The sequence below is a fragment of the Mesoplodon densirostris genome, chromosome 11 (assembly GCF_025265405.1).
Source record: "Mesoplodon densirostris isolate mMesDen1 chromosome 11, mMesDen1 primary haplotype, whole genome shotgun sequence".
Classification (NCBI taxonomy): domain Eukaryota; kingdom Metazoa; phylum Chordata; class Mammalia; order Artiodactyla; family Ziphiidae; genus Mesoplodon; species Mesoplodon densirostris.
The window spans coordinates 77,130,741-77,144,948 of record NC_082671.1 but is presented as its reverse complement, the minus strand read 5'-3'; positions in this window follow the sequence as shown (position 1 = coordinate 77,144,948).

Below are 14,208 nucleotides of genomic sequence, written 5' to 3'. Positions count from 1 at the left end.
TGTATGTGTACTGGAGAGATGAGTTTCAGAGAATTTCCGATTAATAAAATTGTTTGTTTTGATTAGAAAAGGTTTTCTTAAGAAACCTTCTAAGTCAGGAGATATTTATTCCTAGACTTGGTTAAAGGAGACTGCTAGAATTTAGTTTTGGAAGAACTGTTTCAGTCTCTGGAATGTAGAAATCTGGTTTGGCAAGTACAGCTAACTTCTGGGATTTTATGGAAAAGTGGCTGCTTGATGAACTGAGTTCTCAAAAGTGATCTGGACTAGGCTTTGGGGAGAGGAACAGGATGATAGAAGGGGCTACGTTAGTACAACTGGGAAGTTATCTCTCTGGGCTTTTGAATTGAGAAGAGCTTGAAGAGGAGGAGAAAACAGGTTCCGTTTTGCAAATGAGAGCTTTATGTAGTCATGTTATATCTACGCCTGAAGTTGTGAAGAATTTCAGGAGGGAAAAGCTATGTAAGGAACTCATTCCCAGGAAGATAGTTTACATTTTCTTACATTTCATTTTACATTTTCTTTCCATTACTTTTACTTAATGCACATGATAAATCCCAGCAGTACAAAATGATGTGCTTTTCCATAGATTGGGTTCTGATACCCCATTCTGATTTTTAGTTGTTTATCAATCGTCACCACTTGAGTTCTTGCTGTGCCCCACTTGGGGCACACTAGTTACCAAGGGTACTGCTGGAAGACCCACCCCCTGCATTCAGGGCTCTTTAGAATAGTGGGGTTACACTGGTTAACCTGTAATAAACACAGAGCAACGCCCAGGGGACCATGATGACTTTGGGAGCACAGCGTAGGGGCACCCATGTCAGACTCATGGCTTAGGAGACTCCCCAGAGAGCAGTCCCCTGCAGAGCCACAAGGGAGAGCACCAGGTAGCCAACTATAGGCAGGAAAAGAAGAAAAGTTTGGGCAGAGAACCATAGGTGCAAAGGCGCAGAGCCCTGAGGATCCTCAGCGTGGTCTGGGAACTGCTTGGAGTTCATCCTGGGTGGGTGGGAGGAGGTGGGAATGGGGTCGCAGAGGTGGGCAAGGTGAGCTGCGGGGAGCATCATGGGCCGCGCTGGAGCTTCTCCTGAAGCCTGTGCGAAACCACTGTGGAGAGAAGCAATTGTGAGGTTTACCCGCTTGGTCTCCCCATTCACCTGTCACCTGGGAGCCATCAGAAGGCTTTGTCTTATGGTCTCTTCCAACTCCTGGTTTGTGAGTCTCTCTGTGTAGGAAGCATGATCAATACTTGCAGTTGTGTTTTGTGAAAGTGGGCCTTTCCCATTTAATCCATAATACAAAAGACTTGGAGTTTTCAGACACAGTGCAATTTGTAGAAACGTTTGTTAGACAAGCAATAAGGTCCATCTCCTATACGAGACACTCCTTCCAGACTGGAGAGGTGGCTGGCTGTTTAATCTAATGCATAGAAACCAACACAGAGAGTCAAGGAAAATGAAGAAACAGAAGTGTATATTCCAAACAAAACATTCCGTTAGGAAGGTCAGAAACATTCCATAGGGCAGGGCCATGCCTATCCTAGCAGCAGGTATAACCAGGTGCTTAGTAATTGGGTTTTTGATAATGTTGAAGCCATCCTATTGCTTCACATTGCTCTCCCACTTCTCTCTCCACTAAGGCAATCCCTTAAATGAAGACAAACTTCTTTCTCCACCAGTAGAGTCTGTAACACTTAGATAATTTAGCACTCGATTACCTATTTTGCTTATCCTCTAAATATTTAATAGCAAAGTACTGCAGACTCCCTAGAATGCAGGTGCCTTGTATATTCTTTTCCATTCTTCTTAGAATTGGGTCCCAGGAACATATTATGAAGAAATGGCCTTGGGTTGGTGTGAAAGCAAGATAATTTGTGACTCTCAGACAGGGACAGACTGTGGTGTCTTCTCTAGAGCAGTAGTGTCTTTGGAACAGATTTAAGGCCTTTGTTAAATCATTTGGCTTTTCTGTGCCTTGGAAATTTTCAATGATTGGGACAAAATCTATTCTAATTTTCCTCTAGGATTATTAACAGAATTCATTCACTCATTGATTCATTCATCAAACTATTATTTTCTGAGTGTCTACTCTAGGCCTGGCATTGTTTTAGGTATTGGAGATGCAGTGGTGAACAAATCAGACAAAGGTCCCTTATATCATGTGTTTTAGGTTTTACAGAGGGGAGGTGCACTAAGTGAATAAATATTATATATGTAGTTGTCAGAGTAATAAGTTCTACGGGGAAAGCTAAACCAGAGAAAGGGGAATAAGGAGCTAGTTGGGAAGGTGGGTATTGCAATTTTAATCTTAAATAGGACAATCAGGGAATTACTCACCAAAAAGATGACATTTGAAGGCAAAGAACTGACGGAGAAGTAACTACCCGTGTGGGTTCCAGCAGAAGAACATTTTAAGGAGAACTGGCAAGTTAAAATGCCCCATGCAAAAGTGTGCCTGGAATATTTGAAGAAGAGTAAAGAACTCAGTGTGGCTGGAAAAAGATGGCAAATGGGAGAGTCATAGTAGAGGTTAGAGGGCTGTTGGGCAGGGGGATTTTGGAGGAAGATCAGGACTATTACAGACAATTTGCTTTTTAATTTTTTAAAATGTATTTTAAAATAAAATTTGGATATATTTATGGTGTTCAACATGATTTGATATACATAGTGAAATGATTACTACTGTCAAACTAACACATTATCTCCCATACATTTTTTTGTGTGTGATGAGATCACTTGAAATCTACGTTTGTAACGTATTTCAGGTATTCAATACAGTATTATTAACTGTAGTCATCATGCTGTACATGAGATGTCTAGACTTATTCATCCTCCCTAATGGCAACTTTTTACCCTTTAACCAACATCGCCCCATTTCCCCCACTCTCCCAGACCCTGGTACCCACTGTTCTACTCTCTGTTTTTTTTAAAAAAATATTTATTTATTTATTTATATTTATTTTTGGCTGTGTTGGGGCTTTGTTTCTGTGCAAGGGCTCTCTCGAGTTGTGGCGAGCGGGGGCCACTCTTCATCGCGGTGCATGGGCCTCTCACTGTTGCGGCCTCTCTTGTTGCGGAGCACAAGCTCCAGACGTGGAGGCTCAGTAGCTGTGGCTCACGGACCTAGTTGCTCCGCGGCATGTGGGACCTTCCCAGACCAGGGCTCGAACCCGTGTCCCCTGCATTGACAGGCGGATTCTCAACCACTGCACCATCAGGGAAGCCCTACTCTCTGTTTTTATTAGTTCATTTTTTTTTTTGGTAAGACTCCACTTACAAGTGAGATCAGACAGTACTTCTCTTTGGTTTATTTTACTTAGCATAATGTCCTCCAGGTTCATCTATGTTGTTGCAAATGGCAGGCTTTCCTTCTTTTTTATGGCTGAGTAGTATTGTATATGTACACCACATTTCTTTATTCATTCCTCCATCAACAGACACCGAGATTGTTTCCATGTCTTGACTATTGTGAATAATACTGCAGTAACTATGGGGGTGCAGATACCTCTTTGAGATAGTGATTTCATTTCTTTCAGCTATATACCCAGAAGGAGAATTGCTAGATCCTATGGTAGTTCTATTTTTAATTTTTTGAGGAACCTCTTTACTGTTTTCCATAGTGACTGCACCAATTTACATTCCCATCAACAGAGTACAAGGATTTCCTTTTCCCCACATCCTCTCCAGGACTTACTGTTTGTCTTTTTGATGATGGCCATTCTAAGAGGTGTGAGGTGATACTTCACTGTGGTTTTGATTTACATTTTCCTGATGATGAGTCATGTTGAACACTTTTCATGTACTTGGCTGTTTGTATGTCTCCTTTTGAGAAATGTCTATTCAGGTTCTTTGCCCATTTTTTAATTGGGTTATTTGTTTTCTTGCTCTTGAGTTGAGTTTATATTTTTTGGACATTAACCCCTTATCAGAAAGATATATGGTTCGCAAATATTTTCACCCATTTCATAAGTTTCTCTTCACTTGATTGTTTCCTTTGCTGTGTTCAACAATAAGGGAATACTTAAAAATTATGAGTCAGCTGGGGCTTTCCTGGTGGCGCAGTGGTTGAGAGTCAGCCTGCTGATGCAGGGGACACGGGTTCGTGCCCCGGTCCGGGAAGATCCCACATGCCACGGAGTGGCTGGGCCCGTGAGCCATGGCCACTGAGCCTGCGCATCCGGAGCCTGTGCTCCGAAATGGGAGAGGCCACAACAGTGAGAGACTCGCGTACTGCAAAAAAAAAAAAAAGTCAGCTACACAGGACTATTACATAGTCAGAAAAATCATGCTTTTGAAGAATATGTAATTCAATGGGAAATATGCATAGTATATTTCAGAAAGCAGAGATAAAAATTATATACAGAATTATCCTGTGTGTTTGTGTGTGTGTGTGTGTGTGTACACACAGAATAAGGGTGAGTGGGGGGTAGTGCAGTGGTGGGGAGGGTCCTTGACTCTCACTGTTCAGTGACCTTCATGCCTGGTACACCCTGACCCCTAGCACTAGTGCAGTGTTAGGCTCACAGGCATGAATAAAAAATGAAGTGAGGCTCACAGGCGTGAATAAAAAATGAAGTGAATATTGATGGATGAAGTCCTTTCATCAGTTTACCAGATCTTGACAGTTTATAAGATATTTTTAACTATATTATATTTAACCCTCACAGCAATCTTCTACACTTTAAGGTGATAGGAAAATAGTTTGAATTGACTTCTTCCTTAACAATCGGCATAAAATCTGCAATAACTTTCAGAGTTTAATGTCTTAAAAAGAAGACAAACTCCATGGGCTAGGGTCATGCCTATGTAATGCATACATTTACTGCCCTCTGGTGGAATCAACTTCTAATAGCAGCTTAATTTTTTCCCCTTTATTGCTGGTGGGAAGTAATCCTTATCTTACTTTCCTTAATATATTCATGGATATGAGGATTCATCAGTTTCTTCATAATGGCCAAGAGTTTATATCCTGGCTTTGCCACTTACTAGCTATGTATCTTGGGCAATTTACTTAACTTCTCTGTGTCTCAGTTTCCTAATCTGTAAAATGGAGACAAGTAACTACGATAAAATATCAAAAAGCAATAGGTATCAAGTGTTTCCTACATGCCATGCATTAACTCATTGAATTTCCACAATAATCCTATCATAATAGGAACAAATGTTATTTCCATTTTACAAAACAAGGAAACCAAAGGCCCAGAGAAAAATAGTTTCTACTTCTCAGAGGTGTGAGAATCAAGTGAGTTAATATATGTAAAGTGATTTGAAGATGGCCTGACTGGAGTAAGTGTTCAGTCACGTCATCAACATTATGAGGATTACAAGACTGGATCTGTGCCAAAGACATTTGCCATGCACCACATGGGTCGTTATTTATGTTTGGATTACTCCCATTTGTAACACATGCCAGTTACTTGCATAATGAAACATACACTATATCAAAGAGTAAACTGTGTTTATTTATACGTATTCTTCTAGACACTTTTCTTAAGTCAGGACATAATTCCTTCTCATTTCTCCAGGGGCTGATGTGAGGTCAGCCTATTTCACTGCTGACTGCCCTGGGAAATTCAGGGGAAGGGAAGAAAGGATAAAAGGGCAGATGTAGTATTTATATTAGTTTGTGATTGTCTGCAGGTAAGTGGGATCTCCACATATTTTCCCAGGTCTGAGAATGGGGAGTGTGAATGAGGGAACCAGGATGGTGCCCAAAGCTGTTCATGTAGCTCATTATGCTGCCCATCGCTTTATTCATCTACTCAAAATACATGTACTGAGTCCCCTCATGTCTTGTATTATTCTAAGCACTGGCCTCTCCCTCAATTCTCCTTTACGAAATTCATCATGCTGCTAATACCAACAGAAATTAAAGAACTGGGGACACAGATCAAGTTGAGAACACAGCTAATATATGGATTTTCTCATAGACAAATTTTTTTTAAGTTTTATTTATTTGTATATATACGGTGCGCGGGCTTCTCATTGCAGTGGCTTCTCTTGTTGTGGAGCACGGGCTCTAGGTACGTGGCCTTCAGTAGTCACAGCATGTGGGCTCAGTAGTTGTGGCACAGGGGCCCTAGGGCGCTCGGGCTTCAGTAGTTGTGGCGTGTGGGCTCAATAGTTGTGGCTCACAGGCTCTAGAGCGCAGGCTCAGCAGTTGTGGCACACGGGCTGATAGGCTTAGTTGCTCCGTGGCATGTGGGATCTTCCAGGACCAGGGATCAAACCCGTGCCCTCTGCATTGGCAGGCGGATTCTTAACCACTGCACCACCAGGGAAGTTCCAGACAAATTTTTTTACATTGCATCTTAAAAAGAAAAAATAGGTATTGTGTAAAGAAATTCAATATATGTACTGTGAACATTTGAACATTCAACAACTGACATTACATTTGATTCTTTTAAAAAAAATATTTTATTTATTTATTTGGCTGCACCAGGTCTTAGTTGTGGCATGTGGGATCTTTGCTGCCACTTGCGGGATCTTTTTAGTTGCAGCATGAGGGATCTTTAGTTGTGGCATGTGGGATCTAGTTCCCTGACCAGGGATCAAACCTGGGCCCCGGCATTGGGAGCGTGGAGTCTTAGCCAATGGACCACCAGGGAAGTCCCACATTTGATTCTTGATCAAAGGGCTGCTCATGCAAACTTAAAAATTGAACTTCTGAGCCCGGAGGAAGATGGCGGAAGAGTAAGACGCGGAGATCATCTTCCTCCCCACAGATACATCAGAAATTCATCTACACGTGGAACAACTCCTACAGAACACCTACTGAACGCTGACAGAAGACCTCAGACCCCCTAAAAGGCAAGAAACTCCCCACATACCTGGGTAGGGCAAAAGAAAAAAAAAGAATAAACAGAGACAATAGGATAGGGACGGGACCTGCACCAGTGGGAGGGAGCCGTGAAGGAGGGAAGGTTTCTACACACTGCAAGCCCCTTCGCGGGCGGAGACTGCAGGTGGCGGAGGGGGAAAGCTTCGGAGTAGCGGAGGAGAGCACAGCAACAGGGGTGTGGAGGGCAAAGCGGAGAGATTCCGGCACAGAGGATCGGTGCCCTCAGGCACACACCAGCCCGAGAGGCTTGTCTGCTCGGCCGCCGTGGCGGGCGGGGCTGGGAGCTGAGGCTTGGGTATCGGCTTTCAGTCGGAGCGCAGGGAGAGGACTGGGGCTGGCGGCAGGAAGAGAGCCTGAAGGGGTTAGTGCACCACGGCTAGCCCGGAGGGAGTCCGGGGAAAAGGTCTGGAGTTGCTGAAGAGGCAAGAGTCTTTTTTCACTTTCACTTTTGTTTCCTGGTGTGCGAGGAGAGGGCATTAAAAGGGCTGCTTAGGGAAGCGCCGGAGACAGGCGCGAGCCGCGGGTAAGGCGTGGACCTCGGAGACGGGCGTGGGCCGCCGCCCCCGCCGCCGCCGCCGCCCACCGCCCGCCGCCGCCCGCCGCCGCCGCGGCCCGCCGCCGCCCACCGCCCGACGCCGCCGCCGCCGCGGCCCGCCGCCGCCGCCGCCGCCGCGGCCCGCCGCCGCCGCCGCCTGCCGCCGCCCGCCGCCGCCGCAGCCGCGGGGCCTGTGTGAGAGCGCGGGTCACTGTCCGCCCCGCCTTCCGGGGGACCTGTGCACCCCGCCACTGCCGGGGTCCCGAGACCCGGGGACGGCTTTCCCGGGAAAGCGCACGGAGCGCCACGGGCTGCTGCAACGTCACGCCGGCCTCTGCCGCCGCAGGCCCGCCCCAAACTGCGCGCCCCTCCCTCCCCTCTGCATGAGTGAGCCAGAGCCCCCGAATCAGCGGCTCCTTTAAACCCGTCCTGTCTGAGCGAAGAACGGACGCCCTCCGGCGACCTACGCACAGAGGCGGGGCCAGGTCCAGGGCTGAGACCCGGGAGCTGTGAGAGCAGAGTCAGGGAAATCTCTCTGTGCAGCCTCGGAGGCAGCGGATTAAAGCTCCACGGTCCATTTGATGTGCCCTGCGTCTGTGGAGTGCATGAGTGGACAGCGAATCATCCCAAATTGAGGAAGTGGACTTTGAGGACAAGATTTAAGACTTTCCCCCCTTTTCCCCCTTTTTACAACGAATTATTCCAAAGTAAGGAGGTGGACTTAGAGAGCAAGATTTCAGACTTCTTGCCCTTTTCCTCTTTTTACAACGAATTATCCCAAATTGAGGAGGTGGGCTTGGAGAGCAAGATTTTTGATTTTTCCCCCTGCTCTCTTTTTGTGAATGTGTATGTGTAATCTTCTGTGTAAGATTCTCTCTGTATAGCTTTGCTTCCACCCTATGTCCCAGGGTTCTATCGGTCCGTTTTTTTTTTCTTTTCAATAATTACTTTCTAATTTTAATAACGCTACTATATTTCATACTTTATTCTATTTTACTTTACCTGCTCTTTCTTTTTTTCCTACCTTCCCTTCCTCCCTCCCTCCCTCCGCTCTTCCTTTCCTTCTTTCTTTTTCTTTCCTCCCTCCCTCCCACCCTTCTTCTTTCCACTTTCTTTTTCTTTCCTTCCTCCCTCCCTCCCTCCTGTCTTTCTTTCTTTCTTTCCTTCCTCCCTCCCTCCCTCCCTTCTTCCATTCACTCTTCCTTTTGCTTTCATTGCTCCCTCCCTCCCTCCTTTCTTTCCTTCTTTCTTTCCATCCTTCCTCACTCCCTCCCTCCTTTCTTTCTTTCTTCCTTCCTTCCTTCCTTTCTTCCCTTCTTCCTTTCTTTCCCTCTCTCTTTCTTTCTTCTACTAATTCTTTCTTTCTGCTTTTTCTCCCTGTTATTCTGAGCTGGGTGGATGAAAGGCTCTTGGTGCTGCAGCCAGGAGCCAGTGCTGTGCCTCTGAAGTGGGAGAGCCAACTTCAGGACACGGGTCCACAAGAGACCTCCCAGCTCCACATAATATCAAGCAGCGAAAATCTCCCAGAGATCTCCATCACAACACCAGCACCCAGCTTCAGTCAACGACCAGCAAGCTACAGTGCTGGTCACCCTATGCCAAGCAACTAGCAAGGCAGGAACACAACCCCACCCATTAGCAGAGAAGCTACCTAAAAACATAATAAGGCCATAGGCACCCCAAAACACACCACCAGACGTGGACCTGTCCACCAGAAAGACAAGATCGAGCCTCAACCACCAGAACACAGGCATTAGTCCCCCCCACCAGGAAGCCTATACAACCTACTGAAACAACCTTAGCCACTGGGGTCAGACACGAAAAACAACGGGAACTACGAATCTGCAGCCTGCAAAAAGGAGACCCCAAACACAGTAACATAAGCAAAATGAGAAGACAGAAAAACACACAGCAGGTGAAGGAGCAAGATAAAAACCTACCAGACCTAACAAATGAAGAGGTAATAGGCAGTCTACCTGAAAAAGAATTCAGAATAATGATGGTAAAGATGATCCAAAATCTTGGAAATAGAATAGACAAAATGCAAGAAACAGTTAACAAGGACCTAGAAGAACTAAAGATGAATCAAGCATCGATTAAAAACACAATACATGAAATAAAAAATACTCTAGATGGGATCAATAGCAGAATAACTGAGGCAGAAGAACGGATAAGTGAGGTGGAAGATAAAATAGTGGAAATAACTGCTGCACAGCAAAATAAAGAAAAAAGAATGAAAAGAACAGAGGACAGTCTCAGAGACCTCTGGGACAACATTAAACGCACCAACATTCGAATTATAGGGGTTCCAGAAGAAGAAGAGAAAAAGAAAGGGACTGAGAAAATATTTGAAGAGATTATAGTTGAAAACTTCCCCAATATGGGAAAGGAAATAGTTAATCAAGTCCAGGAGGCACAGAGAGTCCCATACAGAATAAATCCAAGGAGAAATACACCAAGACACATATTAATCAAACTGTCAAAAATTAAACACAAAGAAATCATATTAAAAGCAGCAAGGGAAAAACAACAAATAACACACAAGGGAATCCCCATCAGGTTAACAGCTGATCTCTCAGCAGAAACTCTACAAGCCAGAAGGGAGTGGCAGGACATAATTAAAGTGATGAAGGAGAGAAACCTGCAGCCAAGATTACTCTACCCAGCAAGGATCTCATTCAGATTTGATGGAGAAATTAAAACCTTTACAGACAAGCAAAAGCTGAGAGAGTTCAGCACCACCAAACCAGCTTTACAACAAATGCTAAAGGAACTTCTCTAGGCAAGAAACACAACAGAAGGAATATACCTACAATAACGAACCCAAAACAATTAAGGAAATGGGAATAGGAACATACATATCAATAATTACCTTAAATGTAAATGGACTAAATGCTCCCACCAAAAGACACAGAGTGGCTGAATGGATACAAAAACAAGACCCATATATATGCTGTCTACAAGAGACCCACTTCAGACCTAAAGACACATACAGATTGAAAGTAAGGGGATGGAAAAAGATATTCCATGCAAATGGAAATCAAAAGAAAGCTGGAGTAGCAATTCTTATATCAGACAAAATAGACTTTAAAATAAAGACTACTAGAAGAGACAAAGAAGGACACTACATAATGATCAAGGGATCGATCCAAAAAGAAGATATAACAATTGTAAATATTTATGCACCCAACATAGGAGCACCTCAATACATAAGGCAAATACTAACAGCCATAAAAGGGGAAATCGACAGTAACACAATGATAGTAGGGGACTTTAACACCCCACTTTCACCAATGGACAGATCGTCCAAAATGAAAATAAATAAGGAAACACAAGCTTTAAATGATACATTAAACAAGATGGACTTAGTTGATATTTATAGGACATTTCATCCAAAAACAACAGAATACACATTTTTCTCAAGTGCTCATGGAACATTCTCCAGGATAGATCATATCTTGGGTCACAAATCAAGCCTTGGTAAATTTAAGAAAATTGAAATTGTATCAAGTATCTTTTCCGACCACAATGCTATGAGACTAGACATCAATTACAGGAAAAGATCTGTAAAAAATACAAACACATGGAGGCTAAACAATACACTACTCAATAACGAAGTGATCACTGAAGAAATCAGAGAGGAAATTAAAAAATACCTAGAAACAAATGACAATGGAGACACGACAACCCAAAACCTATGGGATGCAGCAAAAGCAGTTCTAAGGGGGAAGTTTATAGCAATACAATCCCACCTTAAGAAACAGGAAACATTTCGAGTAAACAACCTGACCCTGCACCTAAAGCAATTAGAGAAAGAAGAACAAAAAACCCCCAAAGCTAGCAGAAGGAAAGAAATCATAAAGATCAGATCAGAAATAAATGAAAAAGAAATGAAGGAAACGATAGCAAAGATCAACCAAACTAAAAGCTGGTTCTTTGAGAAGATAAACAAAATTGACAAACCATTAGCCAGACTCATCAAGAAAAGAAGGGAGAAGACACAAATCAATAGAATTAGAAATGAAAAAGGAGAAGTAACAACTGACACTGCAGAAATACAAAAGATCATGAGAGATTACTACAAGCAACTCTATGCCAATAAAATGGACAACCTGGAAGAAATGGACAAATTCTTAGAAATGCACAACCTGCCAAGACTGACTCAGGAAGAAATAGAAAATATGAATAGACCAATCACAAGCACTGAAATTGAAACTGTGATTAAAAATCTTCCATCAAACAAAAGCCCAGGACCAGATGGCTTCACAGGCGAATTCTATCAAACATTTAGAGAAGAGCTAACACCCATCCTTCTCAAACTCTTCCAAACAATTTCAGAGGAAGGAACACTCCCAAACTCATTCTACGAGGCCACCATCACCTTGATACCAAAACCAGGCAAGGATGTCACAAAGAAAGAAAACTACAGGCCAATATCACTGATGAACATAGATGCAAAAATCCTCAACAAAATACTAGCAAACAGAATCCAACAGCACATTAAAAGGATCATACACCATGATCAAGTGGGGTTTATTCCAGGAATGCAAGGATTCTTCAATATACGCAAATCAATCAATGTGATACACCATATTAACAAGTTGAAGGAGAAAAACCATATGATCATCTCAATAGATGCAGAGAAAGCTTTCGACAAAATTCAACACCCATTTATGATAAAAACCCTGCAGAAAGTAGGCATAGAGGGATCTTTCCTCAACATAATAAAGGCCATATATGACAAACCCACAGCCAACATTGTCCTCAATGGTGAGAAACTGAAACCATTTCCACTAAGATCAGGAACAAGACAAGGCTGCCCACTCTCACCACTCTTATTCAACCTAGTTTTGGAAGTTTTAGCCACAGCAATCAGAGAAGAAAAGGAAATAAAAGGAATCCAAATCGGAAAAGAAGAAGTAAAGCTGTCATTGTTTGCAGATGACATGATACTATACATAGAGAATCCTAAAGATGCTACCGAAAAACTACTAGAGCTAATCAATGAATTTGGTAAAGTAGCAGGTTACAAAATTAATGTACAGAAATCTCTGGCATTCCTGTACACTAATGATGAAAAATCTGAAAATGAAATCAAGAAAACACTCCCATTTACCATTGCAACAAAAAGAATAAAATATCTAGGAATAAACCTACCTAAGGAGACAAAAGACCTGTATGCAGAAAATTATAAGACACTGATGAAAGAAATTAAAGATGATACAAACAGATGGAGAGATATACCATGCTCCTGGATTGGAAGAATCAATATTGTGAAAATGACTCTACTACCCAAAGCAATCTACAGATTCAATGCAATCCCTATCAAACTACCACTGGCATTTTTCACAGAACTAGAACAAAAAATTTCAAAATTTGTTTGGAAAAACAAAAGACCCCGAATAGCCAAAGCAATCTTGAGAACGAAAAAAGGAGCTGGAGGAATCAGGCTCCCTGACTTCAGACTATACTACAAAGCTACAGTAATTAAGACAGTGTGGTACTGGCATAAAAACAGAAAGATAGATCAGTGGATCAGGATAGAAAGCCCAGAGATAAACCCACGCACATATGGCCAACTTATCTTTGATAAAGGAGGCAGGAATGTACAGTGGAGAAAGGACAGCCTCTTCAATAAGTGGTGCTGGGAAAACTGGACAGGGACATGTAAAAGTATGAGATTAGATCATTCCCTAACACCATACACAAAAATAAGCTCAAAATGGATTAAAGACTTAAATGTAAGGCCAGAAACTATCAAACTCTTAGAGGAAAACATAGGTAGAACACTCTATGACATAAATCACAGCAAGATCCTTTTGGACCCACCTCCTAGAGAAATGGAAATAAAAACAAAGATAAACACATGGGACCTAATGAAACTTCAAATCTTTTGCACAGCAAAGGAAACCATAAACAAGACCAAAAGACAACCCTCAGAATGGGAGAAAATATTTGCAAATGAAGCAACTGACAAAGGATTAATCTCCAAAATTTATAAACAGCTCATGCAGCTCAATAGCAAAAAAACAAACAACCCAATCCAAAAATGGGCAGAAGACTTAAATAGGCATTTCTCCAAAGAAGATATACAGACTGCCAACAAACACATGAAAGAATGCTCAACATCATTAATCATTAGAGAAATGCAAATCAAAACTACAATGAGATATCATCTCACACCAGTCAGAATGGCCATCATCAAGAAATCTAGAAACAATAAATGCTGGAGAGGGTGTGGAGAAAAGGGAACACTCTTGCACTGCTGGTGGGAATGTGAATTGGTACAGCCACTATGGAGAACAGTATGGAGGTTCCTTAAAAAACTAAAAATAGAACTACCATATGATCCAGCAATCCCACTACTAGGCATATACCCTGAGAAAACCATAATTCAAAAAGAGACATGTACCAAAATGTTCATTGCAGCTCTATTCACAATAGCCCGGAGCTGGAAACAACCTAAGTGTCCATCATCGGATGAATGGATAAAGAAGATGTGGCACATATATACAATGGAATATTACTCAGCCATAAAAAGAAACGAAACTGAGCTATTTGTAATGAGGTGGATAGACCTAGAGTCTGTCATACAGAGTGAAGTAAGTCAGAAAGAGAAAGACAAATACCGTATGCTAACACATATATATGGAATATAAGAAAAAAAATGTCATGAAGAACCTAGGGGTAAAACGGGAATAAAGACACAGACCTACTTGAGAATGGACTTGAGGATATGGGGAGGGGGAAGGGTAAGCTGTAACAAAGCGAAAGAGAGGCATGGACATATATACACTACCAAACTTAGGGTAGATAGATAGTGGGAAGCA